We start from the raw sequence: 15,323 nt of genomic DNA on the forward strand, positions 1-15,323 counted from the left end.
TCAGAGGCGGCTGTTTCAGGACTGCTGTCTGTACAAAATTAGCTCTTGAGAACATGTGTTCAGGTGTACTTGAAGCAGACCCGCTGGTGTCAGTACAGCTGCTCCTGGGTTGCAAAGTTACGCCTATGTGCAAGTCTGCTACAGCAGGGTTTTGGTTAATATGTCCCTTGGTGTACAACTGGGATTTTTGTCAAGTTCCCGGTGTTCTGATTAAATGAAGTTTCTCCTGGGATCATTCATCTATTTGATCACAGCAGGGATGTTCGCTACTCTATCTTCAGAAGGTTTTCTCCCACTTAGGCAGCTGAATGCTTTTCCAAAGATTCACGGGACCGTGATTTGCAAACAACCAGTTCAGCTGGTTCAGCTTAGTGACGAGGAGCAGCTAACCAGTGTTATCCTACCCCATCCTCCAGTGCCTTTCCATCTCTGCTTTCCATTTTCCTTCCTGCACCATTCCCCCAGCTGCCCCCTGCCCTCGCTGTCCCCTCTGCAGACGGGGCAGAAGCATCCAGTTCTGCAGCAAAGCCCGGCTCGGGGAGGGACTGCAGGGCCACGCGGGGAGGAGAGCAGAGGTGGTGATCGCAGAGGTGTCACAAGCTGGGAGGAGACACGATGGCTTTTGGGTGCACAAGGATGTGGGTCACTGAGAAGACATTTGGAACGGCCTGATAGTACCTGCCATTCCCTCGGTGCCTTGGTCTCTGGAGGCCACCCTGAGTGCACCTACCCTCTCCCAGCGCTGGGTGAGGAGCTCTGACAGAGCCACGAGTGACTCAGAGCAGTGCGGTGTAACCGGTGTAGTCCTGCCAGCTCCGAGGTGACCTTGCTATGACACGATGTGCTGGCAGCTCCGCAGTGCCAGCAAGGAGCAGATCCATCCCCTCATTCAGGGACGGTCAGCACAGCACTGCTGGTGTGGGATGGGGGTAGTCAACAGCCATCCCACATCCCCCCGTACGCTTCGTGCAAAGTGTATCTTCCTGTTCCAGCTCCTTCTGCCTTATCTGTGACTTACCACTGGGGCCTCCCTGAACAAGTCCTGGCTGAAAACTCCAAACCACCACGGGACAGGTGGGGGCTGGGATCTGGATGGAGTCCTCAGACTGCTCCACGTGGCGGTTGCTTCTGAGTGACACCCCGAGGAGCTGCAGCCAAGCAGATGGATGGATAGGGAGCCAGCCAGCGATGCAGGCAGGCAGGGAAAGGAGAAAGGGAGATCTTGTCTCAGGACTCTGCTGTCCTTTTTACATTTAAAGATTCATGTTCCTCTGTGGCTGGTGGGGTTTTTTTATCGTGAAAGAGTAAGAAGAAAAATTAAAACATGGCAACCTGGTCCCTTACTAAGCAAACAGAAAAAAAAAATAAAGTGCCTGATGAGTTCTTAAGGGACAAATAAAATGAACCATCTGGTGTTTGTTCGGTGAGGAAACCCCCACGGCACGTGGGGCAGATAAGCCGTGGCTCTGTCGGCAGAGGCTCGAGGGGAGACATGGCTACGGAGGCGCGTGGTACCCATGAGGACATCTCTGCCCGAGGCCACGCACGCCGAGCTCAGGGGCTGCTGGGGACATGGCCCGGCGCTGGCCCTGCCGGGGTGGCTCTCCTGAATGGCAGCACTGCAAAGGCCCCTGGGCTTGGCACGCTGATGCCCTTTTGGTCCCAGTGTGGGAGCTGGTGAACCGAAACCTCCACCCTGGCGGGGACCCCAGGCGCTCACCATCAGGGGCTGAGCAGGGAGCGCTCCGACACTGATGCGGTGCTTGGCAGATGTGAGTGCTGTTCCGAGCTTGGGGAGTCCCCAGACAGGTGAAGAGCAGAGCTCTTGAGTGACTTGCAGCTTGAAGCTTCTCTGCAAAGACTTACACACCTGCAGCTCTTGCCAGCTAAGGAGCATTGCTCATAGCCTGCAAGCACAAGCAATGCGTGTTCCCTGGGATTGTGCCTGGCATTCGTGGACCTGCCTCTGGGCTGAAGGCTCATGGCATACCTCAGGATGGAGCTGTCTGTGCTGGGGTTCCCAAGGACTCCAGATGGGGAGCATGGAGACACTCTTCATCTCCCCTTCAGACCTCCAACCACCAGCAGGTATGATTTACCAGGGACTGAGGACCTGGAGGTATCTATAAGAAGATGCACAGGAGTTTATTAATCCTTTGTTTGCAAGGAGTTGAAGGTCACTGCTCCATGGCTCCATTTCTAACACTCTCTGTAGTCCCTCTTCATGGGATGGGGTTGTCAAAGCTTCCTCCGAAAATGCTCTTTTTGAGAATGAGGTGTTTGCAGAAGCTTTTGTGATGCTGTGGCTGTAAGGCCACTGCTCCTCCAGATCTCAGCCTGAGATTTCGGCAGGTTTTGAAGGCTGGAGGGTAACGATAACCTGGAGTGCTTGGGGAAGGAGGAGGTTATCAGGAAGAGAGACCCAGGATCTTCACAGTAGTGCATGACAGAAGGACAAGAGGCAACAGACATAAACTGATAAAATAGTTTTGGAATAGATATGAGGAAAAAATGTCTTCACCGTGAGGACAGTCAAGTGGTGGAATAGGTTGCTCAGATGTTTTGCAGTCTCCACCCTTGGAAGTTTTCAAGCCAAGACTGGATAAAGCTGTAAGCATCCTGGTCTGATCTCATAGCTGACCCTGCTTTGAGCAGGAGGTTGGACTAGAAACCTCCAGAGGTCCCTTCTGACATGAATTACTCTTTAATGCTGTAAGCCTAAGAGCAGAATGGGACCAGCTCCTCAGGGATCTGTGCAAGAGGGTGTAGGGTGTGGGGATGGATCTCTAAACACAATTCTACAGAAAAGCTTGAGACAAGATGCAACAGGCCAGTATAGGAATCAAGGGGTGTGATGTGCAGGGGCATGTGTGTGGGTGCTTAATGCCCTGCTTCCCTTAGCAGTGGGGGCTGAGCAGGCCTGAAGGCTGAAAGCACTCACTGGTGCATGTTCCCTCTTGAACCGGTACCTGTTTTTATCTTCAGTGCTTTCTTTGTGGGATAAGCCCAGATTGGAACCAGTGATACTGGTGGCTTTGCATGCCTTCGCAAGGTGTCCCTTCCTTGCCCAGTTCTTCTTCTTTGTGGCTCCTACGGGAGCACCCAAAGGACGTCCCTGTGAAATGGATTCCGCAAAAACGAGCCGTTAGCACACTAGGAAAGGGCTGCAAGTCAAGATTGCGCAAATGATTAATTGCAATGTTGGAAACACTCCCTTTTGTTGCACTCAGGGATTCAGGTGCATTTGGTGATGCTGCGGGTCTGCCTGCCGTCTGTTCCCAGGAAAATATGATCTGTTAAATGGGAGTTTGGGCCAAAATGTTCAAAACCAGAATAACCAGTGTTTCTTTTTTTCTGGGCTGTGAAAATGCCCTTTTAAGAATCAATAAATTTGTATGCAGATTCCCAGCACATGAATAATTCAAGGCTATAAGAAAGGCGAAACACTATAGTGGTTTGATTATGCAGTTGTTTTAAATAAGCAAAATTAGTTGTTAATGAGACCCCTATGCATATTTAGGAAAGCTGAATAATTTATTAAGAGCCAAGAAGTGACGGCTGGAGAAGGGAGGAGAAAGCCAAGCAGCTCTTTTGAGATTGATTGTGTTACTGTGCTTGGGGGAGAAGAGGGCACAAATTAACCCCTTTTTGAATAAAACACAAGTAATGCACATGCTTTCACGAAACAGCTCTGCAGAGAGACCAGGTGATGTCCTTGCACTGAGTGCAGGGGCAGACACTTTTACAATGGGGTTGTGAATTAAGGATAATCATTAGGTGGCATCACAAATGTTGAGCAGTTCAGGACCCTGCAGCCCAGGAACATCCATTTCTTTCCAGTCTCTTTATGAATCACCAGTCTGACAAAGGAAAATACACTTTCCAAGGCCCCAAATCATAAATGCTGGACAGAAGAGGGACATTTCAGGCAGAGAGAGCACAAAACAGAAAAGTGATTCTACCCATTTTTTCATCAAAAATTTCCCTAGGTTTTTCTCCTGACAAGGGCTAATTATTTCCAGTGAAGCTCTTCTGCGTTAGTAGCATCTGCGCACATCCTGATCCTTTGTCTCCCATGCCCAGGCGTGCTGGGGGAGACGTGCCCCCACGGTGCGAGCTGCAGGCAGACTGCATCACGCTGCTCTTCGGTGTGCAGGCAGAGCATGACGGCTGCTGCAGCTTTCCTGGGGCAGGTCTAATAGCTCTGATGAGCTCCTCTGTCCCTTTCTGCTTTCCCCACTGAAGCTGCCGGCACCTTGGAAAGCCTAGCAGGGATCACAGCTCGACCGAGGTAGCCCAGAGACAAGAGGGTGGGTCATGATTTTGGGAGGGTCATCTGAAGTAAAGGTTTTGCACATGCAAATCCTTGCAAGTGTTCCCTGTGTGGATCACTGGTTCTCTTATATGTGGGAAGAGTGGTGCTCTCATCTAGTGACACCTACAGACACGCAGACATGGGATGTGCACGGACCTTGAGGGTGCCTCAGTGTTGCTGTCATGTATGGGTGAAAAAGGAGAGTCCGAGCAGCAGAGTTAGCAGTCCGGTGCTGTCTCTACATGACCCTAGGAGAAGTCCTTGGAAAGCAGACGTGAAACTCTGCGTACCTAGTCTGTGGCATTGTTTTATTTGAATTTTTTCTGTTCCAGGTTTACTTTTTTGCACAGAAGACACGGTAGAGGACTGGTGCCATGTTATCCCAACTTGGTGGTCATTTCTCTAGCCTTTCTTTTCTTAGGCTTGGCAATTTGAGCTATGAAACCTGGCCCCATCACACCTGACAATGCGGTGAAGTGATGCTAGCTTTGCAAGGGTACCCACCTCCTCCATGCTTGGGTGAGGGCCACGTGGGTCCTCCCCCATGGTAGAGTCACCCCACCTAGCTCTGTCCTTCCAGAGAGTGCTGCATGGAGCTGCCATTTCGCTGCATGGAGCATGCCACACAGCTACCAGTTCTGTGGGGTCTCCGCTGTGGACCGTCACTGCAAGATGAATTTGGGTGTCCTCTACCAAGCAGTGACAGTGCTTACACCTGCTTGGAGGAGTGGGGACTCTTCCCATGGCACGTCTCCTTTTCCTGCAGCCTTCTGCTCAGCACAAGCCAAGAGCCTCTGCTTCTTCTGCCACTTGGTTTGGGTTTGTGGGTCAGTGCTAGGAGCTGATTTCGGCTGTTCAAATCCTAGTGACCTGGATAATTGCAGGGAGCAAAGTTTGTAAAGAGCAGAGCTGGTGCTGGATTCTGACATAGCCAGGTCATTTCATGTGATGTGTGAGTGCTTGGGCCTGATGTCTTGTCCTGTTTCCTCCGTGCTGGTTGATCGCCAGCAAGGTGGATGGGTCGTATGTGTTACAGAAGAGAGCTTGAGGTTCTGGTGCCTGGACTATCACCAGATCTTACACCCAGCTGGGGCCCCTGCCTTTACCACAGCCACAGGGCTTCTGGGGGGATGTATCCCAGCAGAGCCAGCCCGAGCACCTTGTTCAGGGTAAGCAGCTACGGGTTCCCAGACCTCTTGCTCGTTGTGGACCTGCGCCTTGTCTCTCGCTGTGAAGGAGAGGCCATGGAAAAGCAGAGGGCTGTTGGGGAAAGATTTCTAAGGCAGCTCCAAGCAGTGTACCTCCACTTCAGTGCTCCCTGGAGAAGCATCCTTGGCCCAAGAAAGAATGGCCAGTGCAAAACGTTTCTCTAGGACAGCTCTAGTCACAGATGAGGTCAGAAATGTGGGTCCATGTGATGGTGCATGCCCTGGACCAGACACACCAGCCCTTGTCTGAGTTCTGTGCTGGTAGGTGGCTTGATCTTGATCTGTGTGGTGGTCTAGTAACTCTCTGAGCATATTGCACCCCTGGATGATGTGCAGAAGGTGACGGATTTTTGACCCTGGGAATTTGTCCCGTTTCTTTGTGTGCAATGAAGTTGCTGGAATAGATTCATAGCTCCCACAGAGTGGTTTTCATCAAGAGGCAGGCACAGCCTGTGGACATGCTGAGCTCCCAGAAGGATCAATGGGGTGCTCAGGGCCAGGAGCCATGGGTTTGCCATGTGGGTGGAAATCTTCCTGGGTGCTTGTCATGATGGGCAGCCCGCATGGCTGCTCTGCTTTTGGGAAGAGAGGTCTTGGGAGTCCTTGCTATGAGTCAGCCAGAAAGGAGGCAAGGAAGCGAGCTGCAAGTGCCAGGTCATGGCTCAGGTCGTTCAGCAGCTGCTCCTCAGCGGGTATGGCAGAGCGTGGACCTTGCCCTGGGAGCGGGTGTGGGGAGCTTCCCCGGCCGCTCGCTCCTGTGGAAGTTTGGTTTGTGACCTTTGATCGCATCGGGGAGCCGCTGTGCTGTGCAGTGTTTGTTGACACGAGCATTGGTTGTCACCTGCACAGGAGCTGCCCCCCATGTGCCAGCAGCTTTGCCAAGCGCGGTTGCTTGCCTCTGGAGCTGACAGCCACCCTAGGCCAGAGCAGATGCCCCATCATGAAGTGTAGGGTGGTCACAGCAGAAGGGGGACAGGTGCTGGACCTGCTTCTCTCCTGGAGGAGCACATGCAGCTTCATCTTCCTGGTGGTCCCCATGGCTCCTGAGCTGTCTGGGGACCTGCTCAGCTGGGCTGGTGCCTGGGCATGGTGCTGGGAGGTTACAGGTGCCCTCGGCCCTGGGGAGGCTGGTGGGACCGATGGCAGTCGATTTGCACTTGAGATAGGAAAGGAAACTGTTTTCTCAGGGAGGTGACGTTGGACTGAGGGCCAAATTGATTTCCATAAATATTTGAGCAAGGCTGAATTATTTATGACCCTCCAGTGACACAATGGAAGGAACCGATGGAATCGTCTGTGAATTTTCCAGATGATTTAGTTTAAAAATGCTGCTCGTTATTATTTATGTGGGTCAGATCCCCCTTTGCTCCTGGCCAGGCCTTGCACATGAGTAACATAAACACAGAGTCAATATACAAATCTCTCCCTTTATCTATCTTAATCTGCCAGTCAGTAAGTGAGCAGCAGCCTTGCTGTTTGATTCCCCAGGAGGACTGTAATCAGAAACCTTTGTCATTCAAATGAATGCAGAGGAAAAGGGAGAAAGAAAAAAAGAAAAAATAAAAAAGAAGGAAAGAGAACAAAAGGAAGGAAGGAAAAGAAGAATAAGAGAATAAATGAAAGAAAGAACTTGAAGGAAGAAGGAAGAAAGAATTTATAGGAAGGAATGAAAGAAAGTGGAAAAGAAGATAGAGGGGTGGACAAGAGGAGGCGTTTGCACAGACCGAGCATTGCACAGCGGGAAGCAGGAACTGGACGGACCCGAGTGCAGCCAGACTCCCGCACATCCATGTCAGACCTGTGCACTTCACACCCAGGAAAGCACATCTCGCCACTGCCCTGCTATTGCTGCTTGCAAAGGGAAGAGATGGTGCTCAATAGTTTCTGGGTGAGACCACAAGGAACTGATAGGAGAAACGGGGCAGAGAAGCACTTCCCACCTCTGGGAAGGCAGGGACTGCCATGAAACAGGACTTGTCAGCTTACAGGTATTGGCTGGAAGGGACCTTGGAAGTCTGGAGTCTGATCTCTTGCTTGAAATGGGAGTAACATCACCTTTTGAGGGTGCAGGTGTGGAATGAGTAGTTATTGCCAAAACAACACAATGAAATGAATCAGAAGCCCCAGTTGTCAGTGTGGTGTGGAGATCTGGGGCATGTGTCTCCAGAAGGTTCAGCTCTCTGTGATCTGAGAGAAGAGGAAGCAGAGAGCGCGCTTTGGAAACTCAAGAACATGAAAATGAGATCTCTAGAACTAGGGCTGCTGCTGCTTCTAAGCCATTTCAGCAGATGCCAGCTGCTGGGTGTGGAGCAAAGGGCTTATGAAATGCTGGGTATTGTTCTGGGTCTACTGAATCAGAAGAGGATTTTGGGTCTGAGCTTAGGTGAGGTTCACCAAGGTCTTCAACTATCACGTGGGTTGAGTAGGGTTTTTCAATTGCTGAGCAGTGAAAGTGGATAGAAGGTGTCTCTCTAGATCTGTATACAGGGAGTTGAAGCTGAAGTGTATTAATTAAGTGGGTTTGAATCCCTAATTGACAATTGAAGTGGACTTCATTTAACTAAGATCAGTTCATATTCACTTTTCTGTTCACTCAAGCTGATGAGAAGCGCTTGTGAGAGCCGTTTTAAGTGGTTACCTCTTCACTAGAAGAATAATATTAACTTGAGTGGCAGTGATTTCAGAGACATTTTAAGCCTTGGCTTTCCCAGAGCCACGCAAAGCAAACCCCATGCTATAAACCCCACTGTACTTCCAGTCACATCCAGGCCTTGGGTTGCCCCAAACTTGCCTTAGATGGGACCCTGCGTATGGGCCCATTTCTTTTCACTGGCCAGCAAAAAGTGAAAGTTTGGGAGGGACCTGTCGAGGTCTCTGATTCAGCTTTCTGCTTCTTGCAGAGCTGGCTTAAAATCTGCAGCAGGTTTCTCAGCACCAGTCCCTTCAAGTGTTGAAATTCTCCAGAGATGGAGGTTCCACCCCATGCCTGGGTGCCAGTCCCAGTGCTAAAACATTCATGTTAAGAGAGACGAGTACCTGTCAGCCTCTCGGCCCTGACGTTTTGCTGTCAGGCTTGGGGGAAGCACAGAACATGATGCCTTCAGCTTTTGGTCAGAAGGTGGCTTTGGATCCAGTTTTATGAGGGGTGCTTCTCAGGTAGGCAGGGAAGGATCCCTTCACCCATGGCCACGCTCTCTGTTTTCTGAGTTTTGACACTTTCTCATTGCAAAAATGACCAAAGACCTGTTGTTCTTCATCATGGCAGCCACGTGCAGACTTCAGGCAGGATCCTGGGTGTGCAGGAGGCTGAACTGGGTGGTGAAGGGGTTTGCTGTAACACTGCAGCAGCTGGCCCTGGAGGAGAAACCACCGGCTCTCTGGGCGAGTAAGAGTGTTGTAGCAAGCCTTGTGGGGTTTCCAGGTGTGAGACACAGAAGGACTTTTTTGTGACCTCAGAGCTTCTCATTAACTCCTGACTCAACTTCTGATGGATGCCACAAGGGCAAAGGGCAAGATCTCAGTTCCCTGGATTTGCCTTTGGATGCAAAAACGTCTTTGCAGAGACACAACTACGTACATTGGGGTCAGCTCTTGCCTGGGGGCATTTCGAGCAGAGCTGGTTTGGGCAGCATCCTCTGGGCTGCTCTCGCAGCCCAAGCCCTTGGATGCTCTTCCCAAGCTGGCATTTCCCCCGTTGCTGCTGCTCCCTGGGTGCTGGCGCTGGGAAGGGCCCAGCTGCGTGTGCTGTGTAAGCAGAGGCAGGAGGGCTGTTTTCACCCTGTGCCCTTGAATGGCCACGTCCTACCCAGCTAATCATTAGCCAGGTTAAACACGCAGGGCCAGGCTGTCTCAGTGTTTCTCTGTACCCAGGACTGGACGGTGGCTCCGGCGGGGCTGGGGTGGAGGCAGCCCCACACCTCCCAGTCCCACCTGCAGTAACGTGGGTCTCCAACCCTCCTGTCGTCCATGGCTGAGGCCAAGCACCACCACACCACCATTTCACAATACAATCAGAGCTTTTTCCCCTGCTACAGTAACAAACTCTTCAAGGTGTCTCTAGAGCCCTTTGCACCCTGTGACCATTTTTGTCTTGGCTCAAAGCCCGTCATGTGCTGACGCTCTCCCTGTGCCCCCATCAGGCCTGAGCCCTGGTCCCCATCGCAGGACATATGACTATCTTCCTGACAAAGTCCTGGGGGCACAGCCAGGGCAGGCATTGAGGGGAGCAGGACATGGCTAGGAGCCATTAAAGGTGTCATCTGAGATAACTGTGGCATCTGGGATAGCTGCAGAGGTCAGATGGACCACCTCTGGGGTCAAACAGTGTAGGAGCAGGTGGAAAGATGCTGGTGTGCAGCAAACCTGTGACCAGGAGCTGGGGGAGGTGATGCTGGGGGTCTGCTTGGCCAACTGTGTGTGATACGCCAGGGTCATTCAGGCTTCACAGCCCAAGTTCATGGTTCGCTCTGGGGGAGGCTCATTGCAGCAGCTCTGCATGGTGGCTTCTTCTGATGACAGCAGTGACCTGCTGCAGCTGGCAAGGGAGAGACGTGCTGCCCTGATGCCCTGGCCCATGGCTTGGCGTTGTCCTGGGTTGCCCTGGCCTTATCTTGCTGTTCCTTTGCCCACCCCGAGAGACAGCTGTGTGTCCAGCCTTCCTTTCATCCCTCTGGCAATGCCAAGGACCAGGGCTGTCCCTGAAGGCAGCAGGGAGGACACAGTATGAAATGCAATGTTGTTTCTCTGGTGGCTTCATCTGGCAGGACCAGGGTGTTGGCAAGCACTGACAGGCTGTGTCAGTCCTGCCGGTGGAGGTGCGGCAGGGGCCGGGCTGGCTTTGTGCTGCACCTGTGGTGGGGCAGGATCCCAGCCCGAGCTGCCTCGGCAATGCTGGGCTCTTCCACCACCTTCCTTTGCGTCTGGCGATGCCCTTGGGAAACTGCATCTGCAGGCATTGTAACTCCATGTCTCCTAATAAAAAAACGTAAAATCACTACTTGCAGGCCAAGGCCCGTACCTGCCCTTTGGCTCAGAGGCTTAGAAAGACACCGTATGTTGTCCGGCTCAGAGACGAAGCAGGGGTTAGGTGGTGCTCAGCGTTGGCAGTAGCATCTCCCTCCTGTACCATGCTGAGCTATGAGTGACTCTCGGGCTGTTCCAGAAGGTGCCAGCACCAAAAGGGACTTGTCACTTTGCAGCTGGGCTGGTGGGAGCTGCCCACCTCCTGCTGCCCTGGACTTCCAGCTCCCCTCAGGGAAGGTGCCCAGGACCTGACAGGGTGCCCAGCCATGCCCAGGTACTGATGGATGGTGTGGCTGTGGGGAAGGGTTCAAGGGTGCTGGGGAACCTTATAGCATAATCCTGCAGGTCCCTTGGCAGGCATCGGAAGCCGGTCTCCTGCGCCCCCTCACATCATCCCCCCAGCTCTGTGTACGGCTGGTAACTCCTTCTGCAACTCTTCCCAGGAGACAGGTTTAGGAGAAGACCAACTTGGCTCCAAGTTGGCCAAGCTGGTGAGGTCCTGCCACATACTGGTTGGTGAGCAGTGGCCTGGATGGTGAGGCTGGGAATGAGGAGAGGTTCGTGGGGAAGGAGGTGTGTGCTGGCCTTCTCTGCTGGCTCCTGATGGTGTTCCAGCCTTGGAAGGGCTGGCACAAGGGTGGTCATGCCTCCGTGCAGCTGCATGGCCTCATGCCCAGCCTGCCCAGGACCATGGAGCTCCTTTGCCCTCACAAGGTGGCCTCGCCTTGAGGTTCCCAGGTTCTGTGTTGTTCTGCTAAGCCACAAATGACCGGGATGCAGGGCAAGAAGATTGCACCTTCCAGCACCCAGCAAAGTCCTGCTCTCCTGAGACCATCCACTGCTGGGAATCCAGGGAAATCATGAACATCTGAGGCTTTTCCTCTTCCACCCACTGCACAGGGACTTCCTTGACATGTCCTCTGGGACTGAATCAGGGCATATCCCTTTCTGGGAAGTGGCTGTGTCATCTAGAGACATCTGTGCTCCCAGGAAACGTGAGCTGCAGCTTCCCTCTTTGTGGCAGCGCCTGCAGGGCCGGCGCAGCCGGTCACCGAGCCCTGGCAGCGCGTCTGTCCTGTCACCGGCCTCCGTCCGGCTCTTCCAGCCGGGGGTCCCAGGGTCAGCGGGGCTCTTTCCCCAGAGGCAATGAAGCAGTTGTGTTGTGTGGGGCTGGTGGGCTGCCTGCTGTTCAGCTCCTTTGTTTTCTGGGAGCTGCTTCTGCGAGGGAAACAGGTGGATCTGAGGGGATCCAGCCTGGTGAGAAGTCACGCAGCGCAGACGGCCCTGCTCCAAAGTCCGACACTGCCTCTGCCACCACCCCGCGCGTTTCACTCTGGGAAGGGCAGCATGGATCAGCCTGAGTTTTATTTTTTTTTTCCTCCTGGCTCCAAAAATGTTGATGGGTTTGGGAGAGAGCGGAGGCTGGGGAAGGGGTGCTCCCTTGCCCGCTGTGATGGGGATCACGAGCTGCCTGTGGCTCTGGCTCGCAGTGGACGTCTGTCAGTGTCACATGAGCCATCAGGAGACAGATGGCATTTTACTGCCTGGCTGGAAGTCGCCCCTTTCTTTTCTTGCCTCCCCCTCCCTTTCTTCTTCCCTTTTTTTTTTTTTTTTTTTTTTTGTTGTTGTTGTTGTGCCGGTTTTGTGCTTAAAAGAAACTGAGAGGGAGACTGAGAGCAGGGGGAAAGGACCTTGCCTTTTGAACTGCTGTCTGATGGTAGCAGAGACCATCTCTGTGGGGCTGGGGCGTCTGCATCGCTGCCCCCCCTTGCAGGGCTCAGCTACCAGGGCCTGAGCAGGGGCTGGGGAAGGGGGGTGCAGGGGGGATGCAAGGGGTTTGCTCGGGGTAGGAGGGTGCCTGCGATTTGGCCAGGCAAACACTTGATGGCCGTAGCCCGGTTGGCTCCTGATTCCCCCGGGGGAGCCAGTTCCGAGGGATGGGTGAGGATCCAGGCAAAGGGCCAGAGGTGGGCGAGGGACCTGGGGAAATCCCAGCCCAGCAGAACTCCGGCTGTGCTCCCTGCAGGCAGGGCTGGCCCTGCTTTATTAACCCTTCAGAAACTGCAGAGCTGGACCCTGTCCCGTCCTTGGCGCTCAGCCCGAGGGCAGCGGGTGAGCGGCAGGTCCTGGCCGTGCAGTCCGTCCTGTGTGGGGACAGTGTGTGGGGCAGGCGTGAGCTGGGCGCAGGCTGATGGCACCTTCAGGCTGGGTTCCTGGGCTGCTAAAGACTTGACCAGGCTGAGCCACGGTGTTGGTGTTAGCAGGCTGGACTAAATGAAGACCTGCAGACAACCTTTCTACCAACTCTGGAATGCTCTGAAGTCCTTTAGATGCCCTGGGTTAAAAGCCCCAAGCTGATCAGCTGGGTGACTCAGGCTTTTCAGACCCCACGTAGCCATCAATAAAGCTAGAAGACAACTATCAGCCTTCCTAAAATATTCCTGACCTCATGGCTGCTCAGGCTGAGGCTCTGCCCTACCCTTTGGCTTTGCATGAGTGCGTGTGAGCGTGCACAGCCGTGCAAGTGCCTTCACATGCATGTGTGAATTGCACGGTGGGTGCCTGCAGGAGCTGCCAGCTGTGGACAAAGACACAGGAGACGATGACACAAATGGTTGGGATGAAATTCTATTTCATTACAAAAAGAAGCAATGTAGGCTTAGTCACATCTATGACAGCAAAACACTGAGCTAGAGAAACAAGAAGATCTTGAAAGGAATCGAGACTTTTCATCTGGCACTTCTCCCCAAAATGTATTTACTTAAGAACTAAAAATTAAAAGTATTATTGAAATAAATAGTTCAGTAAATTACATCTACTGTATTGTGCTTTCTTTTCAAATGAATATCCATTTTATTTCTAAGATTTTTGAAGTGCTCAGAATAAACCTTCCTTTTCAGTTTGAATTCGGTATTTCCTGCCTCCCCATAGGACTTAATATAACAGAGGTTTCCTCAAACATTTTTGCTTCCAGGGTATCTGAAATTACAGGTTTTCTGCTCAAAACTGTGAACAATCTAAGAAGTCAGACGCCTGCACAGATGTGTTCAGGTGCAAGTGTCCTAGCCAGACCTGGGTAGGAGACTTTGAAACACCCACAGAAAATATTTCTCTTTAAATCTTTCCTTTACATCAGTACACGATGTTGGTTATCTCAGCGCCTGAAAGAAGGTCCCCTCTGCCAGGGCCCAAGGGCGGTCAATTAATTCATTATGTTGGAACTGATGGCAGTTACATAAAATTTCCAAAATACTATGGACCCACCTGCTGCCATGCCTGCACAGCGAGTGCAGCACTTGCTATACCCTCATCTCTCTGGCTTCAGATATGCATGTAGTTATTAATATAATCCAAATACAGCCATTATTACTCATTTGGAATTTATTATGTGGAGTGACCTCAATAAATGGGTGATAGGAGCTGGATGGTACTTTACTGGACACACACAGTACATTAACTGCCTTATTAAATATAAATTATGTCTATTTGCATTTCCAGTTCAAGGCTTTTACTTCTTATGTGGTTGTAGGTAGTAGAAGTTACTCTCTGAGCTCTCAGAGACTCAGCCCTGCAGCTGAGAAGTGATCCCGAGCTCTGCTTTGCTGGTGTTTCAGCTGGCAGGCTCATGGCATGCGTTTTTGCTGGCTTGGTACAAACGTGCGCGTATGCTCGCACGTGTATGTACGAGTGCATGCGTGTGTAACATCGCCTGCACAGACACCCTGCGCTAGGGACCTGCTCCCAGGAGGGAACAACCAGCTGATTGCTTAAGACCATGACACTGGAGGTGATGCTAGAGCTGTGCCCCAAGGACAAAGCTCTCAGGGAAGGCCCAGGGGAAAAAAATGGTATTTCCAGAAGGTGCTGAAGGCTTCGAGGTGGGAAAGAGTCTGCTCATGGTGCCCCTGGTTTGTGTGTGCTGCTGGGCTGCTGTGCATGGGGGCTGAGCAGCATTCTGCTGCTGCAGGTCTGTGGAGGATGGAGGTGATCTGCAAGGTGGGATACGTTCAACCGTCATGTTTAGGGCCAAGTGAAAGCTGACAACTCCGTTCCCACAGCTGCTCGCAGCCAGGACTGTGCCTTGCAGCCTCCAGTTGCGCTGCTGCTTATGCCAGGGCAGAACAAGAGAAGAATTAAACCTCAATCCTCGTGGCTGTATTGTTTGCATCTCCCCAGCTATTTTGGGTACAGCATGGTCACACGCAAGCCTGGGAGGTGCCATGCATCCCCCCGCTCCCGTGTGGGCTGCTGAAGTTCTTCCCTGGAGCATGCTTGCTCAGGTACCATAGAAAGGGTGGCCTGGATCAGACATTGCCCTGGCTACTGGATGAGCCGAGCACCATTTCTGCAGCGCCTTTGGAATGTAGAGATCCGGTGGTGAGCATGTAATTATATAAAGATACTGTAATGAGAAGTGACTTAAATGGACTATAGAGTCCTGTGTAATATCTTCCAGTGAACAAACCTCCTGTCCTCCTTCCTCTGGGAACTGGGAAGTGGCTGAAAGCCACTCCAGGTGCCACAGAGACAGAAAGCTGGGTGCTGCCTCTAAGGGATGCTGTGGGCGGTGGGGTTTGTGGAGCAGCCCCATCCCCCAGCACAGCAAGGTGAATGCAAGGATGTGCATCTGTGCAGAGTCAGGCCTACGGCCATAGCTCCAAGGGGCTCCAAGGTGCTGCGAGTAACGAGTAACGTGGTGGCTGATCCCTGCCGAAAGTGCTACTGAGAGTCACATATCTCTGTCAGTGCAAGAAGAAACTCTGATTACACGACACAGG

The 15,323-nt window shown here is 52.4% G+C and overlaps 1 protein-coding gene across 1 annotated transcript in view; it reads right to left on the reverse strand.

The window, feature by feature from the left end:
• Positions 1-15,323, reverse strand: part of LOC308060461 (uncharacterized protein) — a 49,722-nt gene that overhangs the window by 19,530 nt on the left and 14,869 nt on the right. The window contains exon 2 of the mRNA XM_080379224.1: positions 1-15,284. This exon is cut by the window's left edge and continues 19,530 nt beyond it. The gene's annotated coding sequence lies outside the window, so the exon portion shown is untranslated. The remainder of the gene's footprint in view (positions 15,285-15,323) is intronic.

The sequence above is a fragment of the Falco punctatus genome, assembly GCF_963210335.1.
Source record: "Falco punctatus genome assembly, chromosome: 3".
Taxonomy (NCBI): Eukaryota; Metazoa; Chordata; class Aves; order Falconiformes; family Falconidae; genus Falco; species Falco punctatus.